Source organism: Gossypium arboreum, chromosome 11, assembly GCF_025698485.1.
Source record: "Gossypium arboreum isolate Shixiya-1 chromosome 11, ASM2569848v2, whole genome shotgun sequence".
Classification (NCBI taxonomy): domain Eukaryota; kingdom Viridiplantae; phylum Streptophyta; class Magnoliopsida; order Malvales; family Malvaceae; genus Gossypium; species Gossypium arboreum.
In genome coordinates, this window is record NC_069080.1 from 89,095,749 (window position 1) to 89,121,784 (window position 26,036).

Here is a 26,036-nt window from a genome sequence, read left to right on the forward strand (position 1 = left end):
CATACTCAAAATATACAAGCCATTATGCCAAGATGGTATACGGATAGTGTGAGCGTGCCTCCGACCGTTTCCGATTTCGAGCTGGCTTGTCAACACTACAAGGAATGAAAAGGAGGAGTAAGCATAAATGCTTAGTAAGCTCACATGCAAATAGCAAGTAACATAACCATATAAGCAAACATAAAACATCATTTGCATAATCATCACCAAGACATTCATATCACCTTTTCATTTATCATCTTACCATATTGTTGTTATATCGAGTTTTCAACCCGAGGGTTAAGTACATACTTGTTCAAAGTATCCATTTCACAACACTTACCAATACGTCCCTTTCATCTTGAGTATTCCTCCATTTCAGTAGAACTTTACCCGTTGAACACATCGGAATATAATTCGGATACATGGAAAGTTTGCACATAAGTGCTACATATGTAGCCAAGCTACCATGTAACCCGCCCATAAGTGAACTCGGACTCAACTCAACAAGCTCGGGCGTTCGCATCCATAAGTGAACTCGGACTCAACTCAACGAGCTCGGATGCCTAGTTACATCTCTCGAACTCGGACTCAACTCAACGAGTTCGGACATTCGCATCCATAAGTGAACTCGGACTCAACTCAACGAGTTTGGATGCTCAACCATCCTAGTGATATGTCACATGTATCCTAATCCATTCCTAAGGTTCAACGGGACCTTTTTCCCAATCATGTGTCTCAACCATCTTCTACGGAATGCCGTTACCGATACTCGGTAGTATTTCACATTTTCCAAGTATATCACATAATTTGACATATTAACAAACAATTATCACAAGATAATATTTCATAATAATTATCATATCGTTTAAATAACATTAAAACATTTAAAACAATAACTATGTTACCAATATTTACATATGAACTTACCTCGTATGCTAAAATGGCTATTTTACCATTTCGTCCACAACTTGGTATTTTCCCATTCTAGCCCAATTTCAGTTTTCCTTGCTCTATCATTTAAAATATAGTCTAATTAGGACTCACATTATTCAAATTGACCCAAAATCATATTTTGGAAAAATTACAATTTTGCCCCTAAACTTTTGCATATTTACACTTTTGCCCCAAAGCTCGTAAATTAAAATTCAGCCTATTTTCTTATGTTTTATGACATGCTGATCATTTTCCTTCTATGGCAACATCAAATTCTCACTCTAACATGTACTTATGACTATTAGGTATTTTTACCGATTAAGCCCTTTTGCTCGTTTTCACTTAAAACCGAGTAGCACAAGTTGTCTAACATAATTTAAAACCTCATATTCTATCATAAAACACCAAAATACACAAATTTCACCTATGGGTATTTTTCCAAATATAAACCCTAGGCTAAATTATTGCTAGCATAAGCTAAATCGAGCTAAGGGACTCCAAAAACATAAAAATCATTAAAAACGAGGCTAGAACGGACTTACAATCGAGCTTGGAAGCTTGAAAAACCCTAGCCATGGTTTCTCCTTGCTATATTCGGCCATGGGGTTGAAGATGAGCAAAATTGGCTTTTAATTTTGTATTTTAATTCATTTTACCCCTAAATGACCAAAATGCCCTTACTACTAAACTTTCCAAAAATTCCATCCATGTCCAATTTTTGTCCATAGACTTAGAAATTGGTAAAATTACTCTTTAAGGACCTCTAATTAATAATCTAATTCAATTTTATGCAAAATACTTCTAGAACACAAGTTTTGCAATTTATTCAATTTAGTCCCAAATTTCAAATTAAGCACTTTATGCATAAAATTTCTTCACTAAATTTTCACACAATCATGCAATCATATCATAGACCTTAAAATAATCATAAAATAATTATTTATATCTTGGATTTTGTGGTCACGAAACCACTATTCCGACTAGGCCCAAAATCAGGATATTACAACTCTCCCCCCCTTCAGGGATTTTCGTCCCTGAAAATCTTACCAGAAAAGTGGTCTTCACTTTTAATCTCATATTTGGTGCCGAAGAACTTGCACTTAGACTGTACCTCCAATACATCTCTTCAATTTCTCATATGATTTAAAAGCTTACAGTCTCAACTCTCAACTGTTCTTAAATTTTCAACCCTTCTCAATTTCCCATGATATCATGACATAAAACCCGGATCTCAACTTGATTTAATGGAGACCGGAATTCTAAGAAATCCAACAATTAAAGAGACTGAACTTCCATGAATCGATGAGTAGGAATTCATTCAAGATGATGTGATTTATAGATCTCGCCAAACATTTAACAATAGGATACATCACATTTTCCTCTTTCCGCCATAGAAATAATTACGATATGGCCTCAAGAATAATCCTTCTCATTTCCATCCCAATATCAACATTGACAAGGATAATTTTGATAGATCCCAATGCTCGGCTTTAACCCTTTAACAACTCCGATTTTATGTAACATCGGATGCTCTAAACTATCACATTACCTCACCGTCTTGAAACACATCACAATTCATACAACAATACATTACTGAAAGTCGAAGTCTTTGCTCAATGTAGACTAGTCTAGTTCGAGACGCTTTGGTTACCAATATTCTCATCTATCCGAACTCTCACAACATGTAATAAACTTTTCAGCTTTCACAAGATGGAAACCTTATCATTCGTAGTGACTTAAACTAATATTCAACTCTTTCTAATAAATATAGACTTCTCGTTCAAACTATTTACTCTTTGATCTGTACAAAATGAAATTCTATTATCAAACTTGGGAAAAATAATCCGACATAATTGTCACATGAAATCTTTCAAATAAATAATTTACCATACCGATTTGAAACTCGCGCTTTTATCACCTATGCCTTTCTTGATGTCAAATCCTTACACATAAATTAGAAAAATCCCAATACTAAAATCACCACATTACCAAGATCAAATTAGAAGTATAGTCATATTTGACATGATTATCACGAGTGAAGAACGTGCTTGAACATGAGTCATAATTGACAAATTATGGAACAAAGATAACAAGAAAACCGAATAAAGAAATCCAAGATAGAGAAACCCGAATAAAGAAATCCGAATAAAGAGATCCAGGATAAAGAAACCCAAGATACGATACTATGCCGGAGAATCGAAAACCAAATTCATAGAGAAAATACAGAATACCCTGATAATTCTTCAAAGAAAGAAAGTCCAAAAGAAAACATCATTTAATCCCACTGAAATCAAATATAACAAGATCACTATATCTTCCCATACATATATATCAGATGAAGCATCAAGTAGAAGAAACAGAATCATAATATCATATGAATTCTCTCATCAATTCTTATCAGACGAAATGAAATAGAATACCCGATGAAATAGAGCAATATAAATTATAAACCAGTCAGACTACCAATGCTTTCATCCAACACCAAAATTAGAAGACATTCCCATATAATAAGAATTTCTTCAGAAGATCAATAGCCATAGAAATATTTCTGAGAACGGGTGAACACATAGAACATCTCAAAAGAGACTGCTAAATCTGTCCGGTCATAACTGTCACACTCAGATAATTCACATTTGAAATATCATTTCCCCAACTAGTTCTGCCGTCACAAATTTTATATTAAACCATTCACTAAAAAAGGCCAATTCTGAATAAATTTCAATTTACACTTTTCTCGACCTTGCACTTGAGTAATTCGATTTACCAAGGAGAATTCCTTTTCTAACTAGGACAATTGCATAACTCCAATAATTTTACGTCAATCCGATACTTTCGCTCGACTTTACTTATCAGCTCATTTTCAATCTCGGATCATACTTATAATTATTCTATCACTGAACTCTTTGGGTTCTCAACCGAAAACTTATTCAATACAAATTATTCTATCACTGAACTCTTTGGGTTCTCAACCGAAAACTTATTCAATACAAATCTCATGAAATTCCATTATAAGTACCACTTTGGTAAGGGGGAGGGGTTGTAGGACCTCTGACTCGACTTTCTTATACATACACATATGACACAACTTCCATCATCATAGTAACATCATCATAATCATGTCATTCATTCATGTTGGCTTACACCAATTTTCCTATTGTCCCATTTAGACAATATACTTATGCATACATTCTATGTTTTCTAGACAGCTTTACTTATCCATTCAATTAATTAAATTAATTCATGCTCATGACATTATATAAGGCCAAACAAACATAGATATTTGCATCACAATCACAACTTTCATTTCGTGCATCATCATGTACATATCATTACAATCATATAATTCAGTCCAACAATTTAACATAGATAAGTTCATTTCATTATAATCCTTTACCTCATAAAAATTATATACCATTAACATTCATCAACATTCGACATCCAATCAAGACAAGGACATTTTCATTCAGATCATAATATTATGACCTTTATTCATACCTCTACTACTTTCTATTTATTCCGTTCATCTTATCAAGTAAGCCACATACACTACATCGTATGAGCATTAAGCAAATATGAATATTTATCACAACATGAACTTTCATCTCACATATTATCACATATGTATCATAAACATTTATTCATACTTTTCTGAACCGAGACTTATCATAATCATAATTTTACTCAAATACCTTTACTTAACATTGAACATGGTTGGCGCAGCTCGGTTGGAGAGTACCCTGTCTAAATAAGACGGTACTTATACGCGTCAGAAGACATCACACTATCACAGATCAGTGGCATGTATAGCTAAACTTTTACACATGCTAGGTTAGTCCGAGAACCGAATAAACCTGCTTTGATACCACTAAATGTAACACCCCGTACCCGAGACCGTTTCCGGAGTCGAACACGAGGTGTTAACGGACTTAATTCATTAATTAAACAGCTCATACAATTCATTTTAAAATTTCCAGACAAGCTAGCTAACTGCATCATAGTCGCTTTAAAAATCATATCTGGAGTTACGAAACTCAAAATTCAATTTCGTAAATTTTCCCTGAAACTACACTCATATATATATCTACTAATTTTTTTCTAGAATTTTTGGTTGGGCCAATTAGTACAGTTTATTAGTTAAAGTCTCCCCTGTTTCAGGGTTCAACTACTCTGACCTCTGTGTATTACGAATCAGATATCTCCCTATACAGACCTTCAATGACTATGTCGTTTGTCTCTAATAAAACTAGACTCAATAAGGAATCTGTACATATAAAGCGTGACTTCTAATTATCTTTGTAAAATTTATGGTGAATTTCCAAAGTCAGAACAGGGGATCCAGAAATCGCTCTGGCCCTGTTTCACAAAAATTTAAACATCTCATAAAATATAGCTCATATACCTGTTTCGCTTATTCCATATGAAAATAGACTCATCAAGCTTCGATTCCATAACTTATTAATTATTTAATTCCATTTCTACTATTTTTAGTGATTTTTCAAACTCACGTCACTGCTGCTGTCTGAATCTATTTTATGGTAAATTTTACCTATTTCATGGTTTCCATGGATTAGCTAGCAATTTGACATACATAATACCAAATATGATCATGATTAGCCATTCCAATGGCTAATCATTACCAAGCATTTCTATTTCCATACCACTCAATAACCATATCATAAGACCATATATACAAAATGATTATAATGCTATACATGCCATACTCAAAATATACAAGCCATTATGCCAAGATGGTATACGGATAGTGTGGCGTGCCTCCGACCGTTTCCGATTTCGAGCTGGCTTGTCAACACTACAAGGAATGAAAAGGAGGAGTAAGCATAAATTCTTAGTAAGCTCACATGCAAATAGCAAGTAACATAACCATATAAGCAAACATAAAACATCATTTGCAAAATCATCACCAAGACATTCATATCACCTTTTCATTTATCATCTTACCATATTGTTGTTATATCGAGTTTTCAACCCGAGGGTTAAGTACATACTTGTTCAAAGTATCCATTTCACAACACTTACCAATACGTCCCTTTCATCTTGAGTATTCCTCCATTTGAGTAGAACTTTACCCGTTGAACACATCGAATATAATTCGATACATGGAAAGTTTGCACATAAGTGCTACATATGTAGCCAAGCTACCATGTAACCCGCCCATAAGTGAACTCGGACTCAACTCAACAAGCTCGGGCGTTCGCATCCATAAGTGAACTCGGACTCAACTCAACGAGCTCGGATGCCTAGTTACATCTCTCGAACTCGGACTCAACTCAACGAGTTCGGACATTCGCATCCATAAGTGAACTCGGACTCAACTCAACGAGTTCGGATGCTCAACCATCCTAGTGATATGTCACTTGTATCCTAATCCATTCCTAAGGTTCAACGGGACCTTTTTCCCAATCATGTGTCTCAACCATCTTCTACGGAATGCCGTTACCGATACTCGGTAGTATTTCACATTTTCCAAGTATATCACATAATTTGACATATTAACAAACAATTATCACAGTATAATATTTCATAATAATTATCATATCGTTTAAATAACATTAAAACATTTAAAACAATAACTATGTTACCAATATTTACATATGAACTTACCTCGTATGCGAAAATGGCTATTTTTACCATTTCGTCCACAACTTGGTATTTTCCCCATTTTAGCCCGAATTTCAGTTTTCCTTGCTCTATCATTTAAAATATAGTCTAATTAGGACTCACATTATTCAAATTGACCCAAAATCATATTTTGGAAAAATTACAATTTTGCCCCTAAACTTTTGCATATTTACACTTTTGCCCCAAAGCTCGTAAATTAAAATTCAGCCTATTTTCTTATGTTTTATGACATGCTGATCATTTTTCCCTTCTATGGCAACATCAAATTCTCACTCTAACATGTACTTATGACTATTAGGTATTTTTACCGATTAAGCCCTTTTGCTCGTTTTCACTTAAAACCGAGTAGCACAAGTTGTCTAACATAATTTAAAACCTCATATTCTATCATAAAACACCAAAATACACAAATTTCACCTATGGGTATTTTTCCAAATATAAACCCTAGGCTAAATTATTGCTAGCATAAGCTAAATCGAGCTACCAGGACTCCAAAACATAAAATCATTAAAAACGAGGCTAGAACGGACTTACAATCGAGCTTGGAAGCTTGAAAACCCTAGCCATGGTTTCTCCTTGCTATATTCGGCCATGGGGTTGAAGATGAGCAAAATTGGCTTTAATTTTGTATTTTAATTCATTTTACCCTAAATGACCAAAATGCCCTTACTACTAAACTTTCCAAAATTCCATCCATGTCCAATTTTTGTTCATAGACTTAGAAATTGGTAAAATTACTCTTTAAGGACCTCTAATTAATAATCTAATTCAATTTTATGCAAAATACTTCTAGAACACAAGTTTTGCAATTTATTCAATTTAGTCCCAAATTTCAAATTAAGCACTTTATGCATAAAATTTCTTCACGAAATTTTCACACAATCATGCAATCATATCATAGACCTTAAAATAATCATAAAATAATTATTTATATCTTGGATTTTGTGGTCACGAAACCACTATTCCGACTAGGCCCAAAATCAGGATATTACAAGAAGGTAGGGTAGTAGCTTATGCATCTCAACAACTCTAGTCGTATGAGGGTAACTATCCTACTCATGATCTTGAGTTAGCTGTAGTCGTGTTTGCACTAAAGGTTTGTAGACACACTACATCAAAATAGGTTTTTAGCAGTGTTTTTAGTGTCGTTTAGACAAAAAAAGGCCGCAAAAGTTATACGTTAGTAGTGCTAATAGGAAAATGCTGCAAAAGGTTAGAGCTATAGTGGCATTTGCAAAAGGTCAAACAGTAGCTGTGTTTATGATAAAAACGCTACAAAAGGTCAAGCAATAGCGGAGTGTATGATAAAAATGCTGTAAAAGGTCAAGCAATAGCGGTGTTTATGATAAAAACGCTACAAAAGGTCAAGCAATAGCGGAGTGTATGATAAAAATGCTGCAAAAGGTCAAGCAGTAGTGGCATTTTTATCATAAACGCTGTAAAAGGTCAAGCAATAGCGGCGTTTTTATCAAAAACACTGTAAAAAATAATTTTATTTTAAGGTTTAGGTTTTAAGATTTAATGTTTAAGGTCTAAGGTCTCTGGTTTATAATTTTAGGGTTTATGGTTTAATGTTTAGTATATTGGGTTTAGGGTTTAATGTGTTGTAGTTAAGGTATTAGTGTTTAGGGTTTTAAGGGTCAGGGTATTAAGGTTTAAGGGTTAGGGATTTTGATAAAAGTGACAAAAAATCAAGTTATTTTAGGGTTTAGGTAAGCAATAAGATTCTTTTTTTAATTACTTTTGTACCTTATAATATATATAGGGTTTAATATTTAGAGTTTAGGGTATATAGTTTAGGGTTTAGGATTTAGTATTTATGGTTTATGGTTTAGGGTCTAGGGTTTAAGCATTAGGGTTTAGGGATAAAATTTGAGACGTTAAATTTTATCAAAATCAATTTGGATAAATTCTATCAGCTGCACAAAAAATTAAACTCGTGAACACAAACTCTTTGTAAGGAGGGTAAAGATTTTTTAGTGTATAGTGATACATCGTACGTTGGTTTAAGGTGTGTTCTGATGCAAGAGGGTAGGGTAGTAGCTTATGCATCTCAACAACTCTAGTCGTATGAGGGTAACTATCCTACTCATGATCTTGAGTTAGCTGCAGTCGTGTTTGCACTGAAGATTTAGAGACACACTACAGCAAAATAGGTTTTTAACAGCGTTTTTAGTGTCGTTTAGACAAAAAAGGCCACAAAAGTTTTACGTTAGTGGTGCTAATAGGAAAACGCTGCAAAAGGTTAGAGCTATAGTGGCGTTTGCAAAAGGTCAAGCAGTAGCTGTGTTTATGATAAAAACGCTACAAAAGGTCAAGCAATAGCGGAGTGTATGATAAAAATGCTGCAAAAGGTCAAGAAGTAGCGGTGTTTATGATAAAAACGCTACAAAAGTTCAAGCAATAGCAGAGTGTATAATAAAAATGCTGCAAAAGGTCAAGCAGTAGTGGCATTTTTATCATAAATGCTGTAAAAGGTCAAGCAATAGCGGCGTTTTTATCAAAAACACCATAAAAAAAAATTTATTTTTACGGTTTAGGTTTTAAGATTTAATGTTTAAGGTCTAAGGTCTATGATTTATGGTTTTAAGGTTTATGGTTTAATGTTTAGTATATTGGGTTTAGGGTTTAATGTGTTGTAGTTAGGGTATTAGTGTTTAGGGTTTTAAGGGTCAGGGTATTAAGGTTTAAGGGTTAGGGGTTTTGATAAAAGTGACAAAAAATCAAGTTATTTTAGGGTTTAGGTAAGCAATAAGATTCTTTTTTTAATTACTTTTGTACCTTATAATATATAGGGTTTAAGATTTAGAGTTTAGGGTGTATAGTTTAGGGTTTAGGATTTAGTATTTATGGTATATGGTTTAGGGTCTAGGGTTTAGGCATTAGGGTTTAGGGATAAAATTTGAGACATTAAATTTTATCAAAATCAATTTGGATAAATTCTATCAGCTGCACAAAAAATTAAACTCGTGGACACAAACTCTTCGTAAGGAAGTTTGGTTTCATTTTTTAAAATTATTTTTGTGCACAATTATAAAATTTTAAAAATTAAATATATTGTTTGAAACAAAACATAATTAATTTAAAGGAATTTAAGAAATAATTAAACTATATAAAATTATTACTATCAAAGGCATTAGTAGTGTTTTTGACTAAAATGCCGCAAAAAATCATTTTACTTTAAACAAAACGGTAGCGTTTCTTTAGCGGCACTAGGCGAAAATCGCCACAATAGATCGAGCATTAGCAACGCTTGGTAAAAAAACGCCGCAAAAAAAAATTACTTTAAATAAAACAGAGTCGTTTTAAGTTGGCTTTAGTGGCACTTTGTGAAAATCGCCACAATAGATCAACCTTTAGTGGTGCTATTGAATAAATGCCGTAAAAAAACATTTTACTTTAATTAAAACGGTGCTGTTTTAGGTAGCGTCTTTAGCGGCCTTTAGCCGCGCTAGGTAAAAACGCCGCAAAAAAATTTACTCTAATGAAAACTTTGTCGTTTTAAGTGGAGCTTTAGGGGATTTAACGGTGCTAGCTTATAAACGCCGTAATAGATTAGCATTAGCGGTGATTTTTAAAAAACGCCACAAACGGTCATTTTTTTATACTAAAATGACATCATTTTTCTTTCTTCCATTTTATCCCAAGTGCTATACTCGATACTTGTTATTTTTCCCCCAAACAAATTGTAATATCCCGAATTAGGGCCTAATCGGAATAGTGGTTTCGTGACCACAAATCCAAGATAAAAATAATTATTTTATGATTATTTTGAGGTCTATGATATGATTGCATGATTGTGTGAAAATTTCGTGAAGAAATTTTATGCATAAAGTTCTTAATTTGAAGTTAGGGACTAAATTGAATAAGTTGCAAAACTTTCATTCTAGAAGTTTCTAGTATGAAATTGTTTTGAAATATTAATTAGGAGGTCTTAAATAGGAATTTGACCAATTTCAAAGTTTATGGACAAATATTGGACATGAATGGAATTTTTGGAAAGTTTAGTAGTAAGGGCATTTTGTTCATTTAGGGGTAAAATGAATTAAAATACAAAATTAAAAGCCAATTTTGCTCATCTTCTTCACCATGGACGTGTATACCAAGGGAGACTCCATGGCTAGGGTTTCCAAGCTTCCAAGCTCGATTGTAAGTCCGTTCTAGCCTCGTTTTTAATGATTTTTATGTTTTTAGAGTCCTGGTAACTTGATTTTGCTTATGCTAGCAATAATTCAACCTAGGGTTCATATTTGGAAAAATAACCATAGGTGAAATCTGTGTATTTTGGTGTTTTATGATAGAATATGAGGTTTTAAATTATGTTAGACAACTTGTGCTACTCGGTTTTAAGTGAAAACGAGCAAAAGGGCTTAACCGGTAAAAATACCTAATAGTCATAAGTACATGTTAGAGTGAGAATTTGATGTTGCCATAGAAGGGAAAAATGATCAGCATGTCATAAAACATAAGAAAATAGGATGAATTTTAATTTCCGAACCTTGGGGCAAATGGACAAATATGCAAAAGTTTAGGGGTCAAAATAAAAATTTTAAAAAATATGATTTTTGGACCCGTATGAATAGTGTGACTAATTATTAGGCTAAATGTGATATTATAGATGAAGGAAATCGAGATTCGGGCTTAAATCTGGAAAATACAAGGTTATGGAATAAAATGGTAAATTCTTGTTTCTGGATCGAGGTAAGTTCGTATGATAATAATAATGCAATGTTATGTTTGAATTATATTTCTTACTATTATTGCATATATTTTATGATTTAATATATTGGAAAAGTTGATGGAATGGTGTTTATGATGTGGAAATATGACATGAAATAATGTTACATGAAATGCAATAAAATGATGATACATGACAAGTGATATATGAAATATGTGATTATGTTATGTAAATTCTTAAAAGTTGATTTGATATTTGAGTTGTGTCTTATTATACTATGAATGGACAATTGGTACTATGAATAGTGAGATCGACACTTCGAGTAAATTCGTACATAAATAATCTATCGATTCTTTTTATGTTATTATATTTTGATATCATATGAAATGTGGCTGCCTATCAAATGGTTATTTGACGTAAATTATGAATTTAAATTGATTACGGACAATTTAGTTAAATGTTGAAAAGTGAGGAATTTCCCGATTGAACCTTCGAAATAAAAACGATACGAATGATCTATTGTGAGGTTGCATGTGTAGTACTAAGTGCAGGCTACTATGCATACCTGAAAACTGTGATCACGTGTGTAGTACTAAGTGCAGGCTACTACGTGTATCAGATGGTTAGGTCACGTGTGTAGTACTAAGTGCAGGCTACTACGTGTACCGGATAATTGGTCAGGTGTGTAGTACTAAGTGCAGGCTACTACGTGTACCGGATAATTGGTCGCATGTGTAGTACTATGTGCAGGCTACTATGCGTACCAGATAGCTTTGGCTACAAATGTAAAAATATGTGCAGGCAATTGAGTATCAGTTATTATTCCGAAGAGTTCAACGGGAAAATCGATTAAGTAAAAATACAATTGAACATGATTATATGATGAATAAGTCTAGGTATATTTTTATGAAAAATTATGAGCAATGTGCTCGATAATTGGGTGAATTTCGATAAGACAAAATGGATTAAGTGGAATTATGTAAGAATGAATTTTAGTGGTAAAATAGTGTTGGACCGCAGCAGTTGCATGACTTTAAAAATTCACTAAAAATTGTGGAAGTTGAATAAAAATGAAAATGATATATGAAAATAAAGCTTAATGAGTCTATTTTCACATGAAAGAAACATAGGAAGGAAAATAATTCTATATTGTGTGATATTTGAATTCTTGTGAAATAGGGTCTGAATGAATTCGAGATCCCCTGTTCTAACTTTAGAAATTCACCATAAATTGTAAAAAAATTATTGAGAGTCATACCTTAATGCATGGATTACTTATTGAATCTAATTTTAAGGGAAACAAACGGCATGGTCGTTGGAATTCTGTACAGGGAGAAATTAGGTTCGTAGTGCACAAGGGTCAGTGTAGTCATACCCTGAAATAGGGGAGACTTTAACTAATAAACTGTACTAAATGGCCTAACCAAAAATTCTAGAAAAAAATTAGTAAGTAGAAATATGAGTATAGTTTCATAGAAAATTTACGGAATTGGATTTCGATTTTTGTAACTTGAGATATGATTTTTTTAACACCGGGACTCCAGAAAACAGCCTGTCCTGAATATGTGTAATTGTACAATTATAGTGTTTTATCTTGAAAAGCATGGTAGTAATTGCTTATTATTTTCATATGAACTTACTAAGCGTAAAGCTTACCCATCCTCTCCATTTCTTTAGTATTGGCAGGTCGGCTTGGGGTTGGAGATCGTCGGAGGCAAAATCACACTATCAAACTATCATTTTTGGGAAAATTAATTCAAATATTAGAAATATCAAGTGAGTGGCATGTATAGGAAGTTGGTTTGTGATATGTATTTTTATTATGATTTTGACCATACGTATCAGTCTGCATTGAGTTATCGTATAAAATCATGAGATGTGGTCCTTATCCATTATGGTTTATAAGTTTAATTAATCGTGCCATGTCCTATGTTTTGTTGTGATGATATAGTTAGCTTTGTTTGTTATGCATGTGTTCGAAAAGTTTTGAATTAAATGAAATTTTATGGCCCAATTTTCGTTTATGTGTATTGTTAAGTCTGGTAATGCCTCATACTCTGTTCCGGCCTTGGATACGGGTAAGGGGTGTTTTATTTAGTGGTATCAGAGCTATGGCTTAGTCGGTTCTCGGTCTAACCTAGCATGTGTAAAAGTCCAGCTATACATGCCACTGATCCGTGATAGTGTGATGTCTCCGACGCGTATGAGCACCGTCTTGCTTAGACAGAGGTACTCTCCAACCGTGCTGCACTGACCATGTTCAATGTGATGCGAAGGTGTTTGAATAAAATTACGATTATGATGAGTCTCAATTTAGAAAAATATGAATAAAAGTTTATGATATATGTATATATATAACTGATAACACGTGAGATGAAATGTCATGTTGTGATAAATATCCATACTTGCTTGATGCTCATATGATGTAGTGCACTTGGCTTACTTGATAAGATGAACGAGATAAATAGAAATTCGTAGAAGTATGAGTAAAAGTTCCTAATATCATGATATGAATGAAAATGTCATTGCCTTGATTGAACGTTGAATGTTGATGAATGTAAATGATATTTTTTATGAGATAAATGATTATAATGAAATGAATTTATCTATGTTAAATTGTTTGGACTGAATTATGTGATTGTAGTTATATGTATATGATGATGCACGAAACGAAAGTTGTGATTGTGATATAAATATCTATGTTTGTTTAACCCTTATATGATGTCATGAGTATGATTTGTTCGAGTAGATGAATGGAGAAGTCAAGCTATCCAGAAAACATAGGATGCATGCATAATTATACTTGACTAAATGAGATAACTGGAAAGTGAGCATTAAATCAATATGAATGTTAGTTACTCGAAATGAATAACATGATTGAGATATGATTGCTATGAAGAAAAGTGTGTTACATGTATATGTATATGAGAGTTGAATCAGAGGCCCTACGACCCCTTTCCCCTTACCAAAGTCGTGTTTTATAATGGAATTTTATGAGATTTATACTGAATAAGTTTCTGGTTGAGAAACCAAAGAGTTCAGTGCTAGAATAATTATAAATATGATTAGAGATTGAAGAATGAATTGGTAAGTAAAATCAAAGCTAGAAAAGTATCAGATTGGCATAAGGATTATTGAAGTTATGCACTATTCCAGTTAGAGAAGAAATTTATTTTGATAAATCGAATTACTAAGGTACAAGGTCGAGAAAAGTGCAAATAAAAATTTATTTAGAACTAGTCTTCTTTAGTGAAAAGTAATATGAAATTTCTGATGGCAGAAATAGTTGGGGAAATGATATCTGAAATATGTAATATCTGAGTGTGACAGTTACGGTTGGACAGATTTTAGCAGTTTCTTCTAAGATGTTCTAGTGTTTATCCGTTCCCAGAAATATTTCTATGGTTATTGATCTTTTGAAGAAATTCTTATATGGGGATGCTTTCTAATCCTGATGCTAAATGAAAGCATTGGTAGCCTGACTGGTTTATAATTTATATTGCTCTATTCCTTCGAGCATTCTATTATATTCTGCCTGATAAAAAAATTTGATGAGAGAATATGTATGATACTATGATTCTGTTTCTTCTACTTGATGCTCCATTTGATATGTATATATATGGGAAGATAAATTGTTCTTGTTGCATTTGATTCCAGTGAGACTAAATGATGTTTTCTACTGGATTTCTTTTCTCTGAGGAATTACCGGGATCTTCTATATTTTCCTATGAGTTTGGTTTTCAATTTTCCGACATAGTATCGTATCTTGGGTTTCTTTATTCTGGATTTCTTTATTCTGGGTTTTTCTATCTTGGATTTTTTTATTCGGTTTTCTTGTTATCTTTATTCCGTAATTTGTCAACTATGACTCATGTTCGGAGTGCATTCTTCAGCTCGTGATAATCATGTCAAGTATGGCTATACTTCTGATTTGATTTGGGTGATGTGGTGATTTCAGTATTGGGATTTTTCTATATTTCGTGTATGGTTTGACAACAGTAAAGGTATAAGTGATAAAAGTGCGAGTTTCAATCGGTATGGTGGATTATTTCTCTCAAGTAAGTCAATTATAGTTAATGTCTTCAATTGAGATATTTTGGTACTTGAGCTAATGCAGTTGAGACGGTTTTGATTAACGTAATGAATGAATAGTAAAGGATGGCATGATGAATTGTTTTGTAACTAGAAGAAAGGATTATTTTCGAGGTTATATCAGAATTATTTCCATAGCGGAAAGAGGAAAATGTGATAGTGAGTAGCAAACTAAAAGAGTACAGTGAGGATCGACTTACGATAATGAATTTGAATATATGAGAAATTAAAGAGATATATTGGAGGCACCTTTGAGTGAAAGTTCTTCAACACTGAATATGAAATTGAGGAATCTAAGTGAAGACAACTTTTCTGGTAAGATTTTCGGGGACGAAAATCCCTAAAGGGGGGAGAATTGTAAAATCCCAAATTAGGGCCTAATCAGATTAGTGGTTTTGTGACCACAAATTCGAGATAGAAATAATTATTTTATGATTATTTCAAGGTCTATGATATGATTGCATGATTGTGTGAAAATTTCGTGAAGAAATTCTATGCATAAAGTGCTTAATTTGAAGTTAGGGACTAAATTGAATAAGTTGCAAAACTTGCATTCTAGAAGTTTCTAGTATGAAATTGCTTTGAAATATTAATTAGGAGGTCTTAAATAGAAATTTGACCAATTTCAAAGTTTATGGACAAATATTGGACATGAATGGAATTTTTGGAAAGTTTAGTAGTAAGGGCATTTTGGTCATTTAGGGGTAAAATGAATTAAAATACAAAATTAAAAGCCAATTTTGCTCATCTTCTTCTCCATGGACGTGTATACCAAGGGAGACTCCATGGCTAGGGTTTCCAAGCTTCCAAGCTCGATTGTAAGTCCGTTCTAGCCTCGTTCTTAATGATTTTTACATTTTTGGAGTCCTGGTAACTTGATTTAGCTTATGCTAGCAATAATTCAACCTAGGGTTCGTATTTGGAAAAATACTCATAGGTGAAATTTGTGTATTTTGGTGTTTTATGATAGAATATGAGGTTTTAAATTATGTGAGACAACTTGTGCTACTCGGTTTTAAGTGAAAACGAGTAAAAGGGCTTAATCGGTAAAAATACCTAATAGTCATAAGTACATGTTAGAGTGAGAATTTGATGTTTCCATAGAAGGGAAAAATGATCAGCATGTCATAAAACATAAGAAAATAGGATGAAGTTTAATTTCCGAACCTTGGGGAAAAAGTGCAAATATGCAAAAGTTTAGGGGTTAAAATGAAAATTTTTAAAAATATGATTTTTGGACCCGTATGAATAGTGTGACTAGTTATTAGGCTAAATGTGATATTATAGATGAAGGAAATCGAGATTTGGGCTTAAATCGGGAAAATACAAGGTTGTGGAATAAAATGTAAATTCTTGTTTCTGGATCGAGGTAAGTTCGTATGATAATAATGATGCAATGTTATGTTTGAATTATATTTCTTACTATTATTGCATATATTTTATGATTTAATATATTAGAAAAGTTGATGGAATGGTGTTTATGATGTGGAAATATGACATGAAAGAATGTTACATGAAATGCAATAAAATGATGATACATGACAAGTGATTTATGAAATATGTGATTATGTTATGTAAATTCTTAAAAGCTGATTTGATATTTGAGTTGTGTCTTATTATACTATGAATGGACAATTGGTACTATGGATAGTGAGATCGACACTTCGAGTAAATTCGTACATAAATAATCTATCGATTCTTTTTATGTTATTATATTTTGATATCATATGAAATGTGGCTGCCTATCAAATGGTTATTTGATGTAAATTATGAATTTAAATTGATTACGAACAATTTAGAAAAATGTTGAAAAGTGAGGAATTTCCCGATTGAACCTTCGGAATAAAAACGATACGAATGATCTATTATGAGGTCGCCTGTGTAGTACTAAGTGCAGGCTACTATGCGTACCCGAAAACTGTGATCACGTGTGTAGTACTAAGTGCAGGCTACTATGTGTACCGGATAATTGGTCACGTGTGTGGTACTAAGTGTAGGCTACTACGTGTACAGGATAATTGGTCGCATGTGTAGTACTATGTGCAGGCTACTATGCGTACCAGATAGCTTTGGCTACAAGTGTAAAAATATGTGCAGGCAATTGAGTATCAGTTATTATTCCGAAGAGTTCAACGGGAAAATCGATTATGTAAAAATACAATTGAACATGATTATATGATGAATAAGTGTAGGTATATGTTTATGAAAAATTATGAGCAATGTGCTCGATAATTGGGTGAATTTCGATAAGACAAAATGGATTAAGTGGAATTATGTAAGAATGAATTTTAGTGGTAAAACAGTGTTGGATAGCAGCAGTTGCATGAATTTGAAAATTCACTAAAAATTGTGGAAGTTGAATAAAAATGCAAATGATATATGAGAATAAATCTTAATGAGACTATTTTCATATGAAAGAAACAGAGGAAGTAAAAGAATTCTATATTGTGTGATATTTGAATTCTTGTGAAACAGGGTCTGAATGAATTCGAGATCCCCTATTCTGACTTTAGAAATTCACCATAACTTGTACAAAATTATTGAGAGTCATACCTTACATGCATGGATTCCTTATTGAATCTAATTTTAAGGGAAACAAACGGCATGGTCGTTGGAATTCTGTCTGAGGAGAAATTAGGTTCAGTAGTGCACGAGGGTCGAGTAGTCATACCCTAAAACAGGGGAGAGTTTAACTAATAAACTATACTAAATGGCCCGACCAAAAATTCTAGAAAAAAATTAGTAAGTAGACATATGAGCCTAGTTTCATATAAAATTTACTTAATTTGGATTTCAATTTTGTAACTTAAGATATGATTTTTTAACACCGGACTCGAGAAAGCACATCACGAATATGTGTAATTGTACAATTATAGTGTTTTATCTTGAAAAGCATGGTAGTAATTGCTTATTATTTTCATATGAACTTACTAAGCGTAAAGCTTACCCATCCTCTCCATTTCTTTAGTATTGGCAGGTCGGCTTGGGGTTGGAGATCGTCGGAGGCAAAATCACACTATCAAACTATCATTTTTGGGAAAAATAATTCAAATATTAGAAATATCAAGTGAGTGACATGTATAGGAAGTTGGTTTGTGATATGTATTTTTATTATGATTTTGACCATACGTATCAGTCTGCATTGAGTTATCGTATAAAATCATGAGATGTGGTCCTTATCCATTATGGTTTATAAGTTTAATTAATCGTGCCATGTCCTATGTTTTGATGTGATGATATAGTTAGCTTTGTTTGTTATGCATGTGTTCGAAAAGTTTTGAATTAAATGAAATTTTATGGCCCGGTTTTCATCTATGTGTATTGTTAAGTCTGGTAATGCCTCGTACTCTGTTCCGGCCTTGGATACGGGTAAGGGGCGACCCGACCACCTGCTCATCGCCGTCCACTGTCCCCTTTACTGCGTCACCGTCGCTCTCTGCTGCCGCAACCGATAGGCAAATTTCACTCTCCGCAACTTATTTCAAGTCTTTAAAAAAACGAATTTTAGTATTGTATTTTTCTAATTTGTTCTACCATGATTTTTTTACAAATTATGAATGGTTGAATGTCAGATTCCTTTTGAATGGTAAGATATAGGGATGTGAAAAATTAGTGAAAGTGGTTTTGACTTTTAATTTTTTTCCCTTATTTTTCACCTCCTATATTATGAAAGAAAATCTCTATCAAATTTCCTATTCTTCATGAAAATTGGGTTTGACTTATTTTCTCATTCATCGACAAAGAATTCTTTTCTGTATTAAAATAAAATAAAAAAAGAAGAAAATTAGAATTTGCTGTGTTTTGGCTGGCAAGAAATCAAAATATTGGGTTATTGTAATGCCCCAAAAATATAGGGTCTGCAATTTTGCATGGTTTGATACAAATAGCATGTTTGGTGTGGTGGTTTAGTGAATTGGGTGTGTTTGGGGATGTCTGCGAAGTCCTAGGTTCAAGCTTCGGCTTTTGCAGAATTTTTTGTTTTTGCTCTTAAAAGAATCTGGATGTTGGCACATGGGCTTTATAAATAGTTGTGGTTGTTTTGGGTCACAAAAAGCCTTGTGGCTTAGTGGTAAGAAGTGTGTGGAGTAATTGAGAGGGTATGGGTTCAAATCCCAGGTAATGCAAAAAGGATTTTATTTTATGCTTCTATGGCGTGAGAAGTGGAGTTTGATGCAAACTCTGTATAGGTGGTTGGAGACTTGGTCAAAAGGGATATGGATGAAGGTTGGTGGGGATTTGGAGGAGGAAAAAGTGGAGAGATAAGGGGAGAAAATCGTGGAATGTTGATGGCAAGGTGTTGGCCGAATTTGGGACTCCTTGGAGTGTGTATTCGACACCTTGGGGAAACACTTTGGGGAAATTCTCTCTTCTCATTTGGTTGTGCCAAATAGGTAAAGTGAGAAGAGGGCTTTTCATTTTTGTTTTGGTAACTTTTCTCTATAGTCGTGTTGTGTCCTCTTTTTGGTTTTGGTGCGTTTTCTAACCATCCGGGATTTCCTACTCTTGACCTTACATCCAATTGTTTGTACTGAATATAGGTGAGTGTGTGTCAAATTCTTTTGAACCTTTTTCTCTTTTCTTCTGCACATTTCCTCTCTACCAAATGACTCTCTTCTTCTCTTGTCTAAATCGAATATCTTTTCTTCTATAGCTGAACCTTGCCTTGTTTTCCCGATCTCGTTCTCCTATTTCTCAACTATTTGCTGTGGCTGAATTTTTGGTAAGTGATCATCGCCTCATAACTCTCTTTCCCTTCTTGTATTTTTTTTTTGGTTGACTCTCACCTTCTCCTTTGTTTTGCTTTCAGTTGGTGAGTGGGGTGATCAGTTGAGTGAGACGCGCGATTCTCTTCTTTTACTCAAGTGTGTTGTGTTGACCGAATATTGTAAGGTAAGCCCTCAATGTCACTGCTTCCCCTTTCGACTTGTGATTTGTTAGATTGTTGAACCATCTACTAACTTTTTTCTTATTGCTGACTACCCCTTCTATCTACCTTTTAGATCAACTCATTACATGTTTTGGTGTGCGCCACTGCAGTAGTCTATACCCTGTTCAGTTGTGTGGTAAGTGAGTTTTGGTTGGGAATGTTGTTATACTTCGAGTGCAAGTCTGATGTAGAATGGTGATATCTCTTGTTTAGGTAGCGTTCGAAGGCGGTTGACCATTTTTGAGGCTTAGAGGGCATAAGAGTGTTCGGGGGAGGATTGCTTCCAATCGCATCAGGTGTGTATCCACACCTCTTCTTGCTGTGAATCAGCCAAAGCTGAAAAGCCGAAACATCAGCATTTGAGGCTTCAAGGGCGTGCGAATGCTTGTGTGGCAATCTGAGCCCAAAAATCATGGGCGAAAGACTGTGGAGGCCGCCACGAGCGTTCTTATGGGCTTGGGTCATTATGGGCCTCATTGGGCCGTGTGGTCCCATTGGGTTCGTGGGCCCTACACAGATAAAGTTCGTGATAAGTGACAAGAAATGGAGTGGACGATGGGGATCATATAGTCGCTACTGGAATTGGGTTGGTTGGGCCACACGAGCGTGTGGGCCCACTTGGGCCGAGTAATGGGCCTTGGGCCCATTTATATTATTTTGGCCATATTGGTTAATTGGGTCGTTTGAGATGACTGTAGACCTACTGGAGGGTCATTGTCTGTACCGAGACCCTAAAGTTGGGTAAATGACCAAAATACCCATAAGGGGAAAAATTACTGTTTTACCCCTAACCGATGAAATGACCATTATACCCCTAGTGGTAGGTTAATTGATGTGTGTTGATATTTATGTGACTGGTCTTGAGTATGGAATACTGCATACACGTAATATTTATGACACGACAAACTGCATGGGGTTGGGTTCCTGATCTAGAGGAAGTACTATATTAGTGGCTCTGCCACGTAATTACTGCTCTAGTGGCTTTGCCACATTTACTGTTATTAGCAGCATTGTTGCGTTACTGTTAGTAGCTTCGCTGGGATATTGATGTGTTGGCTGGGTGGGTCGATTTAATCCCCACATGGTGTGTTGGTTGGTACTAGTGGTGTGTTGGTTGGTTTGGGATGGGTTGCATACCTGCACTGTACTATTACAGTTTTTGGGCTTTGGCCCACACTCCACCAGATAGGCTAAGGCCTAGACCAGATTATTCTTGAATAGGGCTCGTGCCTGCACCGTTCTTGTATGCAATGTTTACTGTTTGGATGATAAGGGATTACACACTAAGTTTTCATAAACTCACTCTTTCATTTAACTGTGCAGGTAATTTTCAACTTTAGACAATTTGGATCCGCGAGGGACTTAGAGGTGGCCACACGATCGAAGATGATTTGATTTTGACTTAATTTATTTTAAGATTTTATATTTGGGTTTTAATTATGTAACAAGGCCATTTGAGGGATTTTTAACTTTTATTAGGCTTTAGATTTCGTTTTTTTAAACTGCTAGAGTAGCAATACCAAGTTTTTGAAATAATAACGGTTTCAAAGAAAAATATGAAATTTTAACCTTAAGGTTTTCAAATGGAGAAAATTTCACGGTTTTTAATTGAATTAAGAAGTCAATGATAACAAATGTTTTGATAAGTTAGTTTCAGTCATAATACACACTAAATGGGTTTCAACTTAAAAACGGTTTCTCACCAACAAGTTCAAGTTCTAGAAGGCGCTTCAATGTGGCATGTCAGATTCAGTTGTAACGGCTAGGCCAGGTTTGGGTGTTACAGTTATATTATTATTTTGTATTATAATTATTGATAAACCGTAATTTATACATATTTTTACCCCATGTTAAACGCATTTTATGGATGATTTTCCATTAGAATTGGTGAATTCGATGCTCCTAATGCTTTAATTTCATGTTTTATACTTAGGAGAGCATAGGAGAGCGAATGAAACGAGAAACAGGCCAGAAACAGAGAAAATGGGCCAAAGTACGAAATCAACACGGCCTGGACTTCCTCACACAGGTACCCCACACGGCCGTGTCAATTTGCCAGAATCCAAGCATGACTCACAAGGGTAGAACACACGCCCGTGCCATTCTAACAGGCTCGAACACAGCTTGAAATAATTGCACATAGGCGTGCCACACGGGTGTGCTCCTGCCGAGCCCAAGTTGAGTCCAATTTGGAAAAGGCCACTTTTGAGGGCTCTTAGGCATTCTAAAGCCTATAAATACACCCTAGAGGAGGAAGAAAGGAGGACACAGAGAATAGGGAGTAAGGAATTACTCCAAGGAAGCCGATTGATCCATCTCAGAAGCCGAATTCATCATCAAGACAGAAGATCTCTCCTTAATTTCCCCTTCAGGAGTTTTAGGTTTTCTTTATGTTTTGTATTCTTTATTATTCTGAGATGTTTTCTTATTTAGTTATGAATTAAATCCCCTAAATACCTAAGGGGAATGAAACCTAAGACGAATCTTGTTATTATTTTCTGAATTGTATGATAAACATTTAACTATTTCTTAATTATGTGTTCTTAATGCTTGTTTTGATTTCCTAGGATACTGATTCAAGATAAGCTCTTATTCAAAGGAGGAATAGACCTTGTCTAAGAATACATTTTTCATAATTAAGCGAAGTTGATTACGCGCCTAGACATAGGGTGACAAGATTTTTCCGAATTAGGGTGAAACCTAATAAGGGGATCCATAGATCGAGTTAATGCAACCCTAGGGTGTTAATTAGAGAAAGGTCTCAATTATTCAATCTAGGGATCAGACGTTATTAGTCTTGAATAGGGATAATAACATAACTTAGGGATCTCTACGGAACAAGTTAAATGAATAAATCGTTGGATTCGGAGCCAGAATAACAAGTGCAGTCTAGGTGGATTTTTCCTTAGGTATTGTCTTAATTCAATCGATTTTCCCAAAAGCAATTCCCCAAATCTATTCTCTGTAAGTTCTTAGTTTAGATAATTAGTTAGTTAAAACAAAACCTCTTTATTCCTAGGCTAGATAATAAAAAGACAGTCATTACTAGTACTTTTAGTTCCTTTGGGTTCGACAATCCAGTCTTGCTAAAACTTTACTACTGTTCAATAGGTACACTCGCCTACATCGTGATAATAGTTAGTTTCAAGAACGATTAATTATAAATATTTAAAACCTATCACGAAATCACGCGATCAAGTTTTTGGCGCCGTTGCCGGGGAGCTAAAATATTAGGAACGCTCAATTTTTATTACTTTAGCTATTTATTTTTCTTGCAATCTAATTTTATTTTTAATTTTATTCTAATTTACTAATTTTCTTTTTCTTTCTTCTAGCAGGTTTTTATAGTTTATGACTAGAAGAAACCCGTCAGGACCACTACTTTTTGATGAAGAAATCGATCGCACAGTTCGCAGAAACCAAAAATAAATAAGGTAAAGCCTAAGATACTCAGAGAACGAGCAAGAAGATGATACTCAACCCCAACCTGAAAAGATGGCTGAAAACCAAGACAATCAGCTACCTCCTACAATTACGGCTAATCAAAATCCTGCTCCATGCACTATCTATGATTATGCTAAACCATCTTTAACAGGAACTGAATCAAGCATAGTTAGACCTGCTATAGCTGCAAATACTTTTAAACTGAAATCTAACACAATTCAAATGATACAACAGTTTGTTCAGTTTGATGGTTTGCAGGATGAAGATCCCAACACTCACTTAGCAAACTTTTTGGAAGTATGCGACACATTTAAAATTAATGGTGTTTCTGACGATACCATTTGTCTTTGGTTATTCCCTTTCTCATTAAGGAACAAAGCTAAACAGTGGTTGAACTCATTACCACGAGGGTCAATTACTACTTGGGAACAAATGACGGAAAAATTTGTACTAAAATATTTTTTGTCGGCTAAAACGGTTAAATTACGTAATGATATCTCTTCTTTTGTGCAAATGGATTTAGAAACACTCTACGATGCATAGGAGAGATACAAGGACCTTTTGAGAAGGTGCCCTCACCATGGGTTACCGCTTTGGCTTCAGGTTCAAACATTCCATAATGGTCTGAATCCTTCCACTCAGTAAATGGTTGACGCAGCTGCTGGCGGAACCATCAATAATAAAACACCTAAAGATGCTTATGAGTTCATAGAGGAGATGTCATTGAATAACTATCAGTGGCAAGTGGACAAAGCCAACGAAAATAGCCAGTGTTTATAATGTGGATTTGGTCACCATGCTCTCTAATCAGGTAGAACTCTTGAATAAGAAAATTGATGGTTTTCTTAGTTCTTCACAAGTTCACCCAGTAATGCAGTGTGAAGTAAGTGGAGGTGGAACAAGCCATTCGGAATACCAGCCTTATGGCCACAACATGGATAACGAGTAATTAAATTACAAGGGTAATAATCCTCGACCTCAAAATAATCCATATAGTAACACTTATAATACAGATTGGAGGAACCACCTAAATTTCTCATAGGGAGGCCAAGGAAATCAGCGACCACCTCTGGGCTACCAACAGCTACCCTATCAACAAGAAAAGAAACCAAGAGATGCTCACAAAGTTTATCTTGGTATCAGAAACCTGTTTTCAGAACACTAGAACGGCACTTAAAAATCAACAAGCATTAATCCAAGGGCTTGAAACTCAGATAGGCCAGCTTTCCAAACTAATCTTTGAATGACCACAAGGTAGCTTGCCAAGTAATACTGAACCCAACCCAAGGGAACAGCTCAACGTGATTAATATTCAAGATGACGAATGAGTCGTTGAGCCTGAACCAGAACTGAGGCAAGAAACTGTGGTAAGAAAAGGTCAAGGTGAGGTAGGTCATAATAAAAACAAATCAGTGAATGTCAAATATAAACCTCGTGTGCCATACCCCAACGCAACAAAGAAAGACCGCTCAGATGAACAATTTGGTAAATTCCTTAAACTCTTAAAAAATTACACATTAAGCTACCGTTTATTGAAGCTCTATCGCAGATCCCAAACGCAATGAAATTTTTAAAGGAGCTTTTAGCAAATAAGCAAAAGTTGGACGAGGCGTCGCATGTAGAGCTAAACGTAGTTTGCTCAGCTATTCTCCAAAGTAAACTACCCAACAAACTAAAAGATCCAGGGAGTTTTACGATTCCTTGCTTAATTGGTAGTTTAGATGTTAATAATGATTAGCTGATTTAGGGGCTAGTATCAACTTCATGCCTTACAAAATGTTTAAGCAACTAGGTCTCAGGAAACCCAAACAGACTAGGATGAGCATTCAATTAACAGATAAAACTATAAGATTCCCTAGGGGTATTATTGAAGATGTGCTAGTTAAAATCGATAAATTTATATTTCTCGTGGACTTCATTGTTCTAGACATAGAAAAGGATAGCAACACTCCTTTAATTCTAGGAAGGCCCTTTTTAGCAACTGCTAAAACAATTATTAATGTTGGCACAGGTGAACTCACACTCCGTGTGGGAGACGAAACAATCACCCTTCAAGCTCATAATTCTAGCAACATATCAGAAATTGAAGGTGATCGTTTAACCTATTCTACTAAAACTGACAATATGGTACAACCTACTTTGCAGGAAATGAGTCTGAAGGGAGTACATGAGCCATTCTCAAACAATAGTAGAGGACCTATTCATGAAGAACAAGGGCTACAAATCGAGGAGCTAGATGAATGGAAGATGCATAAACCAAGAACACACGATAAACCAAAACTACACCTGGACGAGCTCAATACCTTACCAAATCAACTTAAGGTTGGTGATAAAGTCTTA

General features: G+C 34.6%; 1 non-coding gene across 1 annotated transcript; it reads right to left on the reverse strand.

Annotated features, from left to right (window-relative positions):
• Positions 1-24,176: 24,176 nt before the first annotated feature.
• On the reverse strand, positions 24,177-24,283 carry LOC128285045 (small nucleolar RNA R71). The gene has a single exon (XR_008275460.1). It is a non-coding gene; the product is annotated as a small nucleolar RNA R71 (small nucleolar RNA).
• Positions 24,284-26,036: the final 1,753 nt, after the last annotated feature.